This window comes from Dendrobates tinctorius, unplaced genomic scaffold, assembly GCF_039654945.1.
Source record: "Dendrobates tinctorius isolate UK_male_01 unplaced genomic scaffold, ASM3965494v1 ptg000009l, whole genome shotgun sequence".
NCBI lineage: Eukaryota > Metazoa > Chordata > Amphibia > Anura > Dendrobatidae > Dendrobates > Dendrobates tinctorius.
Window position 1 is genome coordinate 11,102,501 of NW_027361677.1, and position 16,992 is coordinate 11,119,492.

General features: G+C 45.6%; 1 long non-coding RNA gene across 18 annotated transcripts in view; it reads right to left on the reverse strand.

Moving 5' to 3' along the window:
- Positions 1-16,992, reverse strand: part of LOC141096282 (uncharacterized) — a 352,604-nt gene that overhangs the window by 268,131 nt on the left and 67,481 nt on the right. The window contains exon 3 of one of the 18 annotated variants that reach the window (XR_012233632.1): positions 12,283-12,694. The exons of the other annotated variants lie outside the window; for them this stretch is intronic. This is a non-coding gene — a long non-coding RNA (uncharacterized lncRNA). Of the gene's footprint in view, positions 1-12,282; positions 12,695-16,992 lie in introns of those variants that run through there. 18 annotated transcript variants of the gene reach the window in all.

Consider the following 16,992-nt stretch of genomic DNA (forward strand, 5'->3'; position numbering starts at 1 on the left):
TTGGAGTAGGTGATACTCCATCAGACATCATCTCCTTCACTTGTCATGTCCTCCTACCCCCAATGTAAGCAAAGTGGTCGGAGCAGCAGCCATAATTTATTTCACTACACCTGCACAGGTGAGCGACCCATCCTCCCCCGAAATTAGCAGTGTTACACAGGGAGCGCCTATTTCCTTGCCCCAGATCATGTACAAACAGGGACTTGAAAGTACAATTATCCTTTAAAGGGAATCTCTTACCGGATGTTGGAGGCCTATGTAAATGGCCTGGGTCTGGTCCGATGGGCGGTGTTTCTTCTTTTTTCTCCACCCCATCCGTGGCCCCAGTCCGTGATCTTCTCCGGTATTACAGTAGTTCTCCATAGTTCACGCGTACGCAAAGCAATCTTGCTTTGCGCACATGCAGTATGCTTTGCCCAACTGCCGGCAAAGCCGATAATCATTACTGCGCATGCGCCGATACACTAAGTCCCGGAACACAGCGAAATACTTCCGGGACATAGTGTACCGGCGCATGTGCAGTAATGATTATCGGCTTTGCCTGCAGTTGGGCAAAGCATTCTGAGCGTGCACGAAGCAAGATTGCTTTGCGCACGCTCGAACTATGGAGAACTACTATAATACCGGAGAAGATCGGACGGGGGCCACGGATGGGGTAGAGAAAAAAGAAGAATCACCGCCCATCGGACCGGACCCAGGCTATTTACATAGGCTTCCAACATCCGGTGACAGATTCCCTTTAACACAACCTCAGGAGAGGTATTCATTCATTATGGATTATCAATAGTGGCCATTGCATATTTTCTGAATGTTTTATATTTGTTTCATTATATTTTATTTTTTTATGCCAATTTTATAGGTGTCGGAAAAGTAAAAAAAAACTAGAACTGCAAAGCTCATAACTAGAGTTGAGCGACTTTTGTTTTTTTAGGGTCGCGTTTCGTTTCGTGAAACCCGACTTTTCCAAAAGTCGGGTCGAGCAAGATCGTCCGATTATAGGGAAAAGTCGGGGTCGTCCCGAAACACGAAACCCAATGTAAGTCAATGGGGAATAAAAGTCGGCAGTGAGAAGAGGACAGGAAACACACCTACAGTGCCCATTTGAATGCCAAAAGCATCAATTCTTCTTACTTAAGCTTGTCAACCTTAATTAACTTCATAATACAAGTTACGCACTGAAAAATGGGGGTTATTTGGCTAAAGTTGGGGGGGGGGGGGGGGAGGGCTGGCTGCAGGTTTTCATGTGCCCTGGGCGAAAGAGCGCCCCTTTAACACATACCACAACTCATCATGCTCCGATACGGCAGATAAATAGCGGTATAGTACAAAGAAAAATACCTCACTTTTTACATCTCATGACGAGGCCCATCTATTTCTCCATACAGAATCATTGGTCCCATATAATGTTTGAAACAGTATATGATGAGCTCCACATAATGCTACAGTATATGTTGGTCCCCATGGATGAAGCTCCAATGTCTTATGGGCCCAAATAATGCTCCAAACATAATGGGCCCCATTTCTAATGCTCTAGTGTATAATGGGCCCTGTAAATGCTGCTCCAGTGTCTGATGTCCACCTTTGGAATGTTCCAGTGTATGGTGGGCCCCATCTATCATTCTCCAGAGTATAGTGCTCCCCAAAAATTGCTGTCCCAACATTGAAAACAATCAAATAAGTCTCCTCGCTAGGGAATCCCTGTACTTGTCTGGACAGGTGCTGTAGCTTGCTTAACAGCTCGCCAGCCGTTCTCACGCCCAGTATGGATTGCACGTGATTGCACAAAGGTTAGAAAGGGTACCGTATCCCTGGATAACATGTATGGATAGCGTACACATTCAAAATATATGTCTCAGGAGGCAGGCTCAGACGGTGTCAGGCACAGTATGGATTGCACGTGATTGCACAAAGGTTAGAAAGGGTACCGTATCCCTGGATAACATGTATGGATAGCGTACACATTCAAAATATATGTCTCAGGAGGCAGGCTCAGACGGTGTCAGGCACAGTATGGATTGCACGTGATTGCACAAAGGTTAGAAAGGGTACCGTATCCCCGGATAACATGTATGGATAGCGTACACATTCAAAATATATGTCTCAGGTGGCAGGCTCAGACGGTGTTAGGCCCAGTATGGATTGCACAAAGGTTAGAAAGGGTACCGTATCCCCGGATAACATGTATGGATAGCGTACACATTCAAAATATATGTCTCAGGAGGCAGGCTCAGACGGTGTTAGGCCCAGTATGGATTGCACGTGATTGCACAAAGGTTAGAAAGGGTACCGTATCCCCGGATAACATGTATGGATAGCGTACACATTCAAAATATATGTCTCAGGAGGCAGGCTCAGACGGTGTTAGGCCCAGTATGGATTGCACGTGATTGCACAAAGGTTAGAAAGGGTACCGTATCCCCGGATAACATGTATGGATAGCGTACACATTCAAAATATATGTCTCAGGAGGCAGGCTCAGAAGGTGTTAGGCCCAGTATGGATTGCACGTGATTGCACAAAGGTTAGAAAGGGTACCGTATCCCCGGATAACATGTATGGATAGCGTACACATTCAAAATATATGTCTCAGGAGGCAGGCTCAGACGGTGTTAGGCCCAGTATGGATTGCACAAAGGTTAGAAAGGGTACCGTATCCCCGGATAACATGTATGGATAGCGTACACATTCAAAATATATGTCTCAGGAGGTAGGCTCAGACGGTGTTAGGCCCAGTATGGATTGCACGTGATTGCACAAAGGTTAGAAAGGGTATCGTATCCCCGGATAACATGTATGGATAGCGTACACATTCAAAATATATGTCTCAGGAGGCAGGCTCAGACGGTGTTAGGCCCAGTATGGATTGCACGTGATTGCACAAAGGTTAGAAAGGGTACCGTATCCCCGGATAACATGTATGGATAGCGTACACATTCAAAATATATGTCTCAGGAGGCAGGCTCAGACGGTGTCAGGCACAGTATGGATTTGACGGCCCAGATTACACAGCGGAGGAGCAGGGAGAGGTAAAGATTGCAAATGCTGGGGCCCTGCCCAAGCAAGGGGGGCCCACTCGTGGGCGTCGGTACTGGCACTGGGCCCCTCATAGTACAGCGTTGTGTCTGACGGCGGGTGTGCACCACCACCGTCAGAGACACTTGATTGCACTATGAGGGACCCTGTGCCAGTGCCCGCGCCCAAGAGTCAGCCTACCCACCTGTCCAGGGCAAAGGCACTCGCACGGTGTCGTGCGCTAGGTGGTGACCCCGGCCATGGGGGGGGGGAGGCAGCACAGTTAGGGAGTTGATGTTGGACATTCAGCTGATGCAAAAGGCGAAATAGGTGAAGTACCAGGAAGAGGTGGACCAAAGCAAGCCATTTTTCTGTCACCCTATGTGTCATCAGGGGAAGGTGGGACAAAATCCTTGGAAACCCATGCGTGGATCATTTTAATGAAGGTTAGATCATCCACATTTGGGTTGACAGACGGGTCCTTTTTTCTGTCAGGATTGATCCAGCCGCACTGAAGACTCTTTCCGATAGCACACTTGCAGCTGGGCAAGCGAGCTCCTGTAAGGCATATTGGACCAATTCAGGCCAGGTGTCTAGTTTAGCGGCCCAATAGTCAAAGGGGAATGAGAGAACATCGATATGGGAGGAAAAGTAGTTTGTAACCATAGTTGACAACTGCTGTCTCCTGTCACTTTCCATCGATGCAGTATTACCAGTTGTGTGAGCGGTATTTGAAAAATCAGTCCACAACATTGTCATGAAACCCCTGTCTCCAACGCCACTTCTGCTGTGTGCACCACGAACAACTCTGCCAAGCTGCCCCCGGCCCGTACGGCTCGTGTGAGAACCATCACCGCTGCTGTGTGCTGGGAATGCCTCAAGCAACCGATTTACCAGAGTTGCTTGTTTATTAGCCAATATTAGGTCAAGGTTCTCCTGTGGCATGATGTTTTGTAATTTGCCTTTATAGCGTGGATCCAGGATGCTGGCCAACCAGTAGTCGTCATCGTTCATCATTTTGGCAATGCGGGGGTCCCTTTTTAGGATCTGCAAGGCATAATCTGACATGTGGGCCAATGTTCCCAGTGTCAATGATGCACTGCGAGTGCTGGGTGGAGGAGCACTTTCTGGCAAATCCACATCCCTCCAGTCACGCACAAACCCTGTACCAGACCTTGCCACGCCAACATTTTCACTTGCCCCACGAGATGCATCCTCCTCCCCTAAGTAATCATCCCCATCATCCTCCTCCTCCTCCTCCTCTTCTTCCTCCACCTCGTCCAGGAGAGGTCCCTGAGCAGACAATGGCTGAATGTCATCAAGGATTCCCTCCTCCTCTTCCTCCTCATCAACATTGGCTGCAGACGCCTGCTCCTTAAGGTGCGTCAAAGTTTGCATGAGCAGACGCATAAGTGGGATGCTCATGCTTAGGATGGCGTCGTCTGCGCTTACCAGCCGTGTGCATTCCTCAAAACACTGAAGGACTTTACAAAGGTCTTTCAGCTTCGACCACTGCACGCCTGTCAACTCCATGTCTGCTCTCAAAGTGCCTGGCCGTGTATCCTCCCACAAATGCATTATGGCCTGCCTCTGCTCACACAGCCGCTCCACCATGTGCAGGGTGGAGTTCCACCTTGTTGCAATGTCGATAATGAGGCGGTGGTTGGGAAGGTGGAGCAATCGCTGCAGCTTCTGCATACGAACGGAGTGTACAGGCGACCGGCGGATGTGCGCGCACAGTCTTCGCACCTTCTGGAGCAGGGCTGTTAACTCCGGATAATTTTTGAGGAAGCACTGCACCACCAGGTTCAAGGTGTGAGCCAAGCAAGGTATGTGGCTGAGTTGTGAAAGGGCTATGGCTGCCACAAAATTACGCCCGTTATCACTAACTACCTTGCCTGTCTCAAGATGTACACTGCCCAGCCATGACTCAGTTTGTCGCTTCAAGTACTCGGCCAGCACCTCGGCGGTGTGTCTGTCGCCCAAACACATCATCTGCAACACAGCCTGCTGACACTTTCCACTAGCTGCTCGATAGGGGGACACATCGTGTGCAACAGTGGCAGCTGCAGATGGAGTGCTCGTACGACTGCGCTCTGTGGACGAGCTTTCGCTTCTGGAGGAGGAGGAGGAGGAGGAGGAGGAGGAGGGTCGAACGCCTACAGCCAACTGTTTCCTATACCGTGGGCTAGGCAGCACTGTCCCACCACCGCTGTCCCCTGTGGACCCTGCATCCACCACATTAACCCAGTGCGCAGTGATGGACACGTAACGGCCCTGGCCATGCCGACTGGACCATGCATCAGTTGTGAGGTGCACCTTTCCGCTCACTGACTGCTTGAGTGCATGGACAATGCGGTCTTTCACATGATGGTGGAGGGCTGGGATGGCTTTGCGAGAGAAGAAGTGGCGACTGGGTAGGTCATAGCGTGGTACTGCAAAGGCCATGAGTTCGCGGAAAGCTGTGCTTTCCACCAACCGAAAGGGCATCATCTCAAACGAGATTAGTTTGGCAATGTGGGCGTTCAAACCCAGTGTACGCGGATGAGAGACTGAGTACTTTCTTGACCTACTCATAGTGTCTGGGAGGGTGAGCTGGACTTGAGAGCTGCATATGGTGGAAGTAGCGGTGGACAGGGCGGACTGAGAGAGGGGTTGATGATGGTGATGGAGTTGGTGTTCTTTCTGATGGCCTAGAATCAGTCTTTCGTTGATATACCAGTGGGATTCCCTGACTGCTGTGGCCTTGCAACGACACCTCAACATTTGCTGCTGTGCTAACCGGTGTGCTTACAGTGGGGGAAACAATGTAGCGTTGCTGACTACCTTCGTTGTGATCAGTTGCACATGTGGCACTTGAGGTTTGGTGTTGTGTCCACGCTTGCAAGTGCATGCTGGTTAAATGTCTAAGCATGCAACTGGTATTCAAATTTTTCAGATTTTTCCCTCGGCTAAAGGTCTTTGCGCACTTCTTACAGATAACCTTGGCCTGATCATGAGGATTTTGTTCAAAAAAGTGCCACACTGCACTCTTCCTACTTTGGCAGACATTTTGCGGCCTAGCACGCTGTGATCTTTTGACCCTCTGGACAAGCTGTCCAGCAACTCTTTTGATGTTTGGAACCTGTCTTTGGAGTGCTCCGGGCCTGCCAGATAACAGCTGTTGCGATGTCGATGTCTGCTGTGGATGCTCCTCATCTGAGCTATTGGAAGCAGCACCCTCTTCCCCCAATGGATGCCAATCTGGGTCAACAACTGGGTCATCCATCACCTCCTCTTCTATGTCATGTGCACCTTTCTCTGTGTCACCGTGTATGGTGGTATAGTGTGCGGGAAGGGGCACCTGAGTCTCATCAGGGTCAAAATCTGGCTCTGTACACTGCGAGGACAATGTAGTGCTCTGAGTGAATGTACCAGCAGAATCATCCATCAGCGGCTGTGCATCAGTGCACTCCATGTCAGATTCATCTTGGCCTGGATAATTCACCATTTGACTTGATAATCCAGGCATGGTATGTGAAAACAGCTCCATGGAGTAATCAGTAGAATGGCCTGCGTCATCCTTCAATCTTGGTTGGGGTGAAGGACACAAGGAAAGGTGTGGTTCATGAACATGAGCCTCCAATGACGACTCAGTGCTTTTACTTTTTACAACTGAAGAAGAGGAGGCGATAGAGCTGGAGGCTGAGTCAGCAATGTAAGACAAAACTTTTTCCTGATGCTCTGCCTTCAAAAGCGGTTTGCCAACTCCTAGAAAACAAAGCGTTCGAGGCCTTATGTAGACAGACGATGACGCAGGGTCAGCACCTCCTGCATTCGGTCCTATTTTGCTCTTGCCACTACAATCAGATCCACCACCAACACCATCATTACCAGCTGCCAACCCCAGCCCAATTCCACGGCCTCTTCCACCAGCCTTCCTCATTTTTGGTAGAAATGTAGACAAAATCCAACAAACTATATAGTAATGTAAAACAAGGTACAAGGTGTCTATAGGACAGGGGAGATTTAGAATTTCTGCACACACTTGTGGACAGTGGACACTTTTGGATTGTGTGAGGCCCACTGATATCTGAGCGCTATGTGACACGCTCGATGGCACAGCTGCCTGTGACCAAAGTGACGAGAGGATAATGGAGATTTTGAATCTCTGCGCACACTTTTGGACACTGGACACTTGTGGATTGTGTGAGGCCCACTGATATCTGAGCGCTATGTGACACGCTCATGGCACAGCTGCCTGTGACCAAAGTGACGAGAGGATAATGGAGATTTTGAATCTCTGCGCACACTTTTGGACACTGGACACTTGTGGATTGTGTGAGGCCCACTGATATCTGAGCGCTATGTGACAGGCTCGATGGCACAGCTGCCTGTGACCAAAGTGATGAGAGGATAATGGAGATTTTGAATCTCTGCGCACACTTTTGGACACTGGACACTTGTGGATTGTGTGAGGCCCACTGATATCTGAGCGCTATGTGACACGCTCGATGGCACAGCTGCCTGTGACCAAAGTGACGAGAGGATAATGGAGATTTTGAATTTCTGCGCGCACTTTTGGACACTGGACACTTGTGGATTGTGTGAGGCCCACTGATATCTGAGCGCTATGTGACACGCTCGATGGCACAGCTGCCTGTGACCAAAGTGACGAGAGGATAATGGAGATTTTGAATCTCTGCGCACACTTTTGGACACTGGACACTTGTGGATTGTGTGAGGCCCACTGATATCTGAGCGCTATGTGACACGCTCGATGGCACAGCTGCCTGTGACCAAAGTGACGAGAGGATAATGGAGATATTGAATCTCTGCGCACACTTTTGGACACTGGACACTTGTGGATTGTGTGAGGCCCACTGATATCTGAGCGCTATGTGACACGCTCGATGGCACAGCTGCCTGTGACCAAAGTGACGAGAGGATAATGGAGATTTTGAATCTCTGCGCACACTTTTGGACACTGGACACTTGTGGATTGTGTGAGGCCCACTGATATCTGAGCGCTATGTGACACGCTCGATGGCACAGCTGCCTGTGACCAAAGTGACGAGAGGATAATGGAGATTTTGAATCTCTGCGCACACTTTTGGACACTGGACACTTGTGGATTGTGTGAGGCCCACTGATATCTGAGCGCTATGTGACACGCTCGATGGCACAGCTGCCTGTGACCAAAGTGACGAGAGGATAATGGAGATTTTGAATCTCTGCGCACACTTTTGGACACTGGACACTTGTGGATTGTGTGAGGCCCACTGATATCTGAGCGCTATGTGACAGGCTCGATGGCACAGCTGCCTGTGACCAAAGTGACGAGAGGATAATGGAGATTTTGAATCTCTGCGCACACTTTTGGACACTGGACACTTGTGGATTGTGTGAGGCCCACTGATATCTGAGCGCTATGTGACACGCTCTATGGCACAGCTGCCTGTGACCAAAGTGACGAGAGGATAATGGAGATTTTGAATCTCTGCGCACACTTTTGGACACTGGACACTTGTGGATTGTGTGAGGCCCACTGATATCTGAGCGCTATGTGACACGCTCGATGGCACAGCTGCCTGTGACCAAAGTGACGAGAGGATAATGGAGATTTTGAATCTCTGCACACACTTTTGGACACTGGACACTTGTGGATTGTGTGAGGCCCACTGATATCTGAGCGCTATGTGACACGCTCGATGGCACAGCTGCCTGTGACCAAAGTGACGAGAGGATAATGGAGATTTTGAATCTCTGCGCACACTTTTGGACACTGGACACTTGTGGATTGTGTGAGGCCCACTGATATCTGAGCGCTATGTGACAGGCTCGATGGCACAGCTGCCTGTGACCAAAGTGACGAGAGGATAATGGAGATTTTGAATCTCTGCGCACACTTTTGGACACTGGACACTTGTGGATTGTGTGAGGCCCACTGATATCTGAGCGCTATGTGACACGCTCGATGGCACAGCTGCCTGTGACCAAAGTGACGAGAGGATAATGGAGATTTTGAATCTCTGCGCACACTTTTGGACACTGGACACTTGTGGATTGTGTGAGGCCCACTGATATCTGAGCGCTATGTGACACGCTCGATGGCACAGCTGCCTGTGACCAAAGTGACGAGAGGATAATGGAGATTTTGAATCTCTGCGCACACTTTTGGACACTGGACACTTGTGGATTGTGTGAGGCCCACTGATATCTGAGCGCTATGTGACACGCTCGATGGCACAGCTGTGACAAAAGTGACTAGAGGATAAGGGAGATTGGATTGCTTTTAAAAAAGCAGTTTGCGGAGCAGTGGGTAAACAGCAATGCCAGCGTGTCAGGAAGCCTTAAAAGGCAGCCCAACAACCAACACCACTGATACACCACTATATAGCCTCCCCTTGCACTGCACACACAGTGACTTGTGTGTTGTGCAGGCCAAATCGCTAGCAGCAGAAGCAGTTTTTTTGTCTTCTTCCCTGCCTAACGCTCTCCCTACAGAATCAGCAGCAACCTCTCCCTATACTAAGATCGGCAGAAGTAAGATGGCGGTCGGCGTGCACGCCCTTTTATACCCCCTTTGACTCCCACCAAAGCAAGCCAATCACTTGCATGCCCTTCTGAAAGATGGTGGTGACCCGTGCCTAGGTCATCACGTTGCCCACAGTGTCCGTGGATCCTGATTGGCTGAAAAAGAGCGCAAAACAAACTTTTGAAACGCGACTTTGGCGCGTAAGTCGCCGACCTCGTGGCCGACCTCATCCTAGGGTCGGGTTTCGTTTCATGAAACCCGACTTTGCCAAAAGTCGGCGACTTTTGAATTTTTTCGACCCGTTTCGCTCAACTCTACTCATAACCTTTAGGAATTAATAACTTGACTTTTTTTCTCAAACTGTTTAACTTTTTCTTTCAAGTCTGATGATGCAAATCTGATTTTTTAATAGAGCACTGCGGATTTCATTTATGTGTTTTTTTTTTCTCTTCATTTAAGATATTCAAAAAGAGATTTATAAATCATCTTCATAGGCCTTCTAGCCTGACATTTGCTTTTTTTATTTTATTGACAAAGCAAATACTTTCAAGAGCGCCAATGAAGAGACTTCAGCCCATGGGAGCTTTTTGAGTGCGAGATCTATCTGTTCGTTCCGCTTGTGTCGTAGATGCTTGTGTGATGATGGACACAAGCGGAATAAATCAGTGCCGGCACGAGTGCAATGAGTTTTGTATGTGTGCAGCTATGCATCATGCATGCAAAATTAGGATTAACACACGCCTTCATTAAAAAATACTACACCAGCTGGTATTATGTTATATAGCAATGGACTTTAACATGTACCTCTCTGGCTTTTACAAAACTACGACTTCAGCATACTCTTACAGTTTTCCATTGTCCGGGCATGTTAGAAGAGGTAGTTTTCAACAGCTGGGGCGCCACATGTTGGAGGTCATTGCCAAAAAATTATTAATTATTTTAGTTTATAGTGGGAGTTATTCAATTCAAGAATATGGCATGTGGCTAGAAAAGTTTGGATCTTTTGAAAATTCAAATTAAGGGGTTTTGCGGAAACTTCCTAAACAGTTTGATTTGTGACGAACATACTGGTGGAAATCTCAATACTGGAAAGATTGTAATTGCTCGGAAAATACATGCGAGGGAGAGGACTCCGCTGACCATAAGGGCTTATACTCCACAGGCGAAACAGAGAGAAGATCCCACTAATCATAAGAGCTTACACTCTACAGGAGAGAGAGAAGACCTCGCAGATCATAAGAGCTTACACTCCACAGGTGAGAGCAAGACCCCTGCTAATCATAAGAACTTACACTCTACAGTAAATAGAGAGGACCCCTCTAACCATGAGCTTACATTCTACAGGAGAGAGAGAGGATCCCACTTACCATAAGAGCTTATAGTCTACAGAAGAGAGAGAGGACCCTGCTGACCATAAGAGCTTATAGTCTACAAAAATGAAAGAAAAGACCCTGCTGAATATAAAAGCTTACATTCTGCAGGAGAGAGAGACTTATCCAGTGACTCTGGAGATGAAAAACTACTCTGCTGTACAAACTGGCATCTACTGATCTTTGATGACACAGGTACTGACTACTATTGGTCAAAGTTTGTTCTTGGCACTGCATGATACTTGATCAAGTATGGGGGTGCTCGGGCACGCTCGGTACTCTATCAAGCATCCCTGGTACTCGATCGAGCGTCCCTGGTGCTCGGGTGCCATGCTCGAGTCCCCGCCCAGGCTTTTTTTCATCTACAAGACATGCAGGGATTGCCTGACAGTTACGGTAATGCCGCAGCAATGTTGGCTACTGGCATTACTGTGATTGCATGGCCACAAACTGTCATCTTGACTGTATAAGACGCAATGCTCGCCACACTGTACTCTGGAAACAGAGTAGGGAGAGTTGCTGGAGAAGGGAAAGTTTGCATTACAGGCATCCAGGCTGGGAATAGACGGCCTTACAGTCCTTTCTATTGAAACCTATAACCAAATAGTCCATTTCAGGGCTTCATCTATTCTAATAAATATAAATACCACTGTTAGCTCTATTTAGTGTAGGGAAAGCTGCTGGAGAAGGGCTAGTAATGCATTACAGGCCTTGATGCAGAAACCTAGAGCCCAAATCTTTATCTATTCTATTCAATATAAATACTGCTTATCAAATGTCTCGGACACTTTCATTGTACCATCCCAACACCCAGGCCCTGATAGCGTGTTACTCTGACAAGGAGAGAAAAGTTTTGGAAAATGATGGAGTACTTAGCTGGCCGTATCAGAATCCTCCGTGATTTCTCTGTTCCATATGTGTAGGTATGCATGCTGGACATCTGGCATTCTATGCCTTGGAGGTGCTGGCCCGCCCTGCCACTAGCGTTTTTAATGCTGCCAAGGGCATAATAACGGATAGGCGCATCTGCCTGTCAGTGAAAAATGCTGACAGGATGATTCTTATCAAAATGAACAAGGACTGGATTTGCCCAGACTTCTCAACCACATCAGATGACAGCAGTGGAACATAATGCCAAATTCTAATGTTTCTTATTTCCTGGTGTATTCCCATGCACCCTTTCCCAACCATTCAATGGTATACGGTTCTTGTTTTCTTTTTTGTCTTAAACCTGGGTCTTCCTATCCCAACCATGCCCTATTGGAACTCTCCCTGGAAAATTATCCCATAGCAACCAGATTGGTTGCACCCATTTGTTCCTCATACAGTATAAGTCTTATATGAAGTTGTTCCCTACCTGTAGAACATCAGCAGATGAGCGCCTCTTATTTGAACGGTCACATTATTATTTATTTATTCCATTAAGAAAAGCACTTCTCTCTCTCTCTTTATCCCCGAAGAGAAAATCCATGTGGTATATTGAAAATAAAAATATTAGAAACCATAGGTCATAGATATCTAATATAGGAAAGTTAATCCATGGATTTTTCCCGATTGCCATTATTGGCGACCAGTATTTTCCCCTAAGACGGAGCCAATGGCATTTTCCTCATTGAGGTTTTTTCTTTCTAAAGTATCAATACTGTAGTATTAAACATTGGTCTTAATGGAACTCGTGCCCTTTTTGCAAGTCTGTCGGCAGCAAGACTCTCAGCGTGTCTTGACAGGTTGTCATTGCATGGTGGTAGTTGTTGCTTTGCAAACGTTGCAGAACCACAGGCTGGGGAACGCTGCTCTAAAGAAATAAAAAGACATAGTAATAGAAGCATGTGGCTTTGCAAACCTATTCATTTACTTGTACAAACAACCGAGTTAATGAAAAGTTCAGGCTTCTTATTCTAATCCACATAAGTTTTGCTCCTGAAACAGATCTTCTGAACAATGCACTATTGACTTATTTGATAATGTCATCTGAAATACCAATTAAATCTATGGCTCTATAAACCACATTATTTTCCATAAAGCTTATCTTGCAAACATTATGGTTATAGTCTCCAGAAGCAACAAAACCATAAAAATTGTTCTTTTCCTAGCAAGCAAATAATACTATATTTAATTAGGCAATTCCAATGGGGCTACTGTATGTATGAATCATCAGGAGCAGCAGTGATGGCGTAAATCTGTGCGGATGCAATGTTCTTTTTTTTATTTTCGAAAATCGCTTTCTATTTTGCATTTTTAATATATTAAGTGTACAGTACCAAAGTTTTAGGCAGGTGTAAATAAAATGCTGCAAATCAAGAATGCTTTCAAAAATAGAAATGTTAATGGTTTAATTTTTCTCATTTAACAAATCGTTAAATGAATGAGGAAAAGAGAAATCTAAATCTAATAAGTATTTGGTGACCATCCTTTGTCCTTCAAACCAGCATCAATTCTTCTAGGTGTACTTTATACAATTTTTGAAGGAACTCGGCAGGGAGGTTGTTCCAAACATCTTGGAGAACTAACCACAGATCTTCCGTGGACATCGCTTGTGCAAATCCTTCTGTCTCTTCAGACTCAATGATGAGAGATCAAGGCTCATCACTTCCAGGACTCATTGGTCTTCTTTATGTTGAAAATAGTTCTTAAAGACATGTTTGAGACCATTATCCTGCTGGAGCCAATCAGATGCCTCCTTGATGGTATTGCATGATGGATAAGTATCTGCCTGTATTTCTCAACATTGAGGACACCAAGAAATGGCAACGTTGAGGACCATAGTTGCAGTAGCAAAGTTAGTATTGCAAATAAAAGACTCATCATGCTTCTATTCAAAATCACAAGATGTCCAGCAGTTCCATCTGCTCAGAACCGGCCACAACTAGTGGACATAGCTACAACCAACTACTATTATGAGAAGTCTGACCAAAAGTAGTTTTCATAGAACAATTGAGTCCACAAAAGCCATAAATTCGACCTGGAAACAAGTCAACAGGACTCATGAAAACATAGGAACTGGGATGCAGAAAGAGGCAGCAGGTATTCTGGACTAATGAGTCAAAATGTAAAAAATGTAGCTGCAAGCAAGAGCTGGAAGAGTTGGGAAGAGGTACGATAATGAGTGTCTGCAGGCAATAGTGGAGGTGGAGGGTCCTTGCAAGTTTGGGTTGACATTTCATAAAATGGTCAAGATTGATGGTATTATTGATACTGAAGTATACATGCAGAGGAATCTGATGTCCTCCTGCAGAACAAAGCTGGAGCCAAATGACCCCACACCTGCAGCCAGTGTTATTAAAAACTATATTCATGTAAAGAAGAACGTATTCAGGTTGTGATGATATGACCCCAGATAGTCCTTGTCTCATTATCATCGAGTCTGGGATTACATAACGAGACAAAAGGATTTCAGCAAGCCTACATCCACAGAAAATCTGTGGTTCGTTCTCCAAGACGGGTGGGACAACCTCCTTGCTGAGTTCCTTCAAAAACTGTGTGCAAGTGTACATTACCTAGAACAATTGATGATCTGATGCGGTTTTGTAGGGAAAGCGTGGTCACACCAAATACTGATCTGACTTAGATTTTTCTATTATTCATTCACTTTGCATTTTTTCATTGATAAAATTAATCTATTAACACTTTTGTTTATAAATGCATTCTTACTTTGCAGCATTTTTTTCCACACCTGCTTAAAACTTTTGCACAGAATTTTTTTTTCAATGGGTGTCAGAATGCTTTAGAGCTGTAAGTCTCAAGCTCTAGCTAATGAAGAAGTCCAAATTTTCTCTTTCCTCTCGACTTGTGTTAGGCTAATTTCACACTAGCGTTCTTTGGCGCAGCGCAGGGTCGCCGCTAAGCCCCGGCCGCGCCCCCTCCGGTCAGTTCCGACTCTGATCGCATGATCAGCATTTCCTATATTTAGCGTTGGATACGCAGATCGTGTGCTGGTCTGATTTTGCTGGCGCTGCGCCCAAGAACGCTAATGTGAAACTAGCCTTAAACATTGGTTTTTACAGCAATAACTTAGAGATGAGCGAATATTTCAATATTTAGCTTGGATTGCGATTGCTGTATTTGCATTATTCACCTAACATTGCCGAACACCTTTGGGGTCTATGAGAGTAGAGATAAGTGAATATGTACGGAAACGATCGTCAAACATAAATTCGGCACAATTATTGCACGAATATTGCATGTATATGACAAATTCGGATTTGGCGTTTGTTTTCCGAAAATATTCGCTCATCTCCAGAATAAGTTCCTCCAATAGAGAATTCTAGCAGATGCTTAATTTTTAGGGTTCCCACTGTCAAAACTCATTTGTAACACTGAACCAACATGCTAGTTGGTGAAGTGTTGGTTTTATGTAAGTGCATTCAGATTCTGGTAATACTCTATTGAACATTGCAAGACCTATGGATCCCTATCACAAAATCAAATTCACTCTATGGATGTCATGCTACTGCAGTGCAGTCTATCGCAACCTTCACCAGGGGGTGCTGGTGAGGAAAGAGAGGTTGCACACAACGTAGCAACCCTAAGGAGCAGCACAAGCACCAACAGGTGGCGAAAGAGTGGTCAGACAAGCCAAGTCAGAAAGAGTCAGGAGCAGAAGTACCAGAGGTCACAGCAGTACAAGTGGTCAGAAACAAGCCAGGGGATCAACAACGGTTGGAAGCGGATAAGACAAAGCAAAAGACAAAAGCATGTCTGAATACAAGCCAAGTAAAAAAACAGGGAATCAAAAAACTTATAGGGAAACACTAAGTAAGGACAGACAGAGGGAATAAACAGACACGGGGAAAGTCAGGGATCACAGCAGGACAAATCAGGATATACCAGAGTCAGATACACATGCCAAAGGCTGAACTACAGCTGATACCGCCTGCAGGATGGAAACCTGCAAACCTGAAACCAAACTGAAGCTGAGAAAAGTTAACCCCTGAAATGACTAGACCAGGAACATGGAAAGAAAGGAGTCAAAACCCGGTCCGGATCATGACAATGGACCCTCCAAATGGCACTAGATATATATCATACAGCATGTTATTAAACAACCACACTTTATGGTCTAACAAAATGTTCCTTAACTCCAGTCCTGAAGTGTCTACAACAGATCATGTTTGGAAACCTTCATAGAAAATCGGAGTCAATCAACCCAACAAAAAAGCCACTTTTCAAAATCACATCAGTAAAACATACATTTTTATTAGTGCACATTTCTTACAAAAATATCAATTTAAACAAAATGAGTCAGTATCAAGGTGGAGACATGATAGAGAGACAAATAAAGTACCAGGTGGAAACACCAATCAATATTGAACCCTTCAACCAAGAAGGGGAAAACATTGTAACACCCTAATTGGGACATAGGGGAGGGTGAAATGGGAGCAAAAAATTCCTTTATGTAGACATTTCTATATGGTCCACCTACACTGGTGTGGGAACAGCACATGCCATAGTCACCAATAAAATAAAAAAAATATGTAAGGGCAAAATCATAGCCCAAGGTTGTTCACAGATCATGTTTACAGTATTTCTTGAGTGTTGCCCAGGTGATAATTCCAAATCCAGAAAAATTGATGTGTTGGTGGCTTTTGAGGAATGAAGTTGGTGAACACTGTTCTAATAGATTCTATAAAACTAAATGCGCAAAAATCTTATTAAGCATCCAGAACATACATACATACTGTAGATCTCCATGTCACCCTACGGCACTGAAATCTCTTTAAATTGGTACTCTCGTTATTAAATTGCTTTAGTAAATAACATAGTCTTAAAATAAGCAAGTTTGAAATTAGATTTGCTTTTTTTTTTTCTATCTTATGTAATTCTCCTGAAAGTCGTAGTTACTCACCGGTTAACGGTATTTTTCGGAGTCCATGACAGCACCACCTGAGAGAGGAGATCCGCCCTCCAGGAACAGGAAATCCTAAAGATACATGAGGGCGGCACCTCTCCCACGCATCAGTTGGTTTACAGAGCACAAGAGGACCAAAAAAGTTAATAGCATAATTTATATACAATACTCTTACACGACTATTAATTACTCGTGTACATATAAGAGGAAGAAGTGCACACCCAAATTAAACTAAAGGGAGGGAA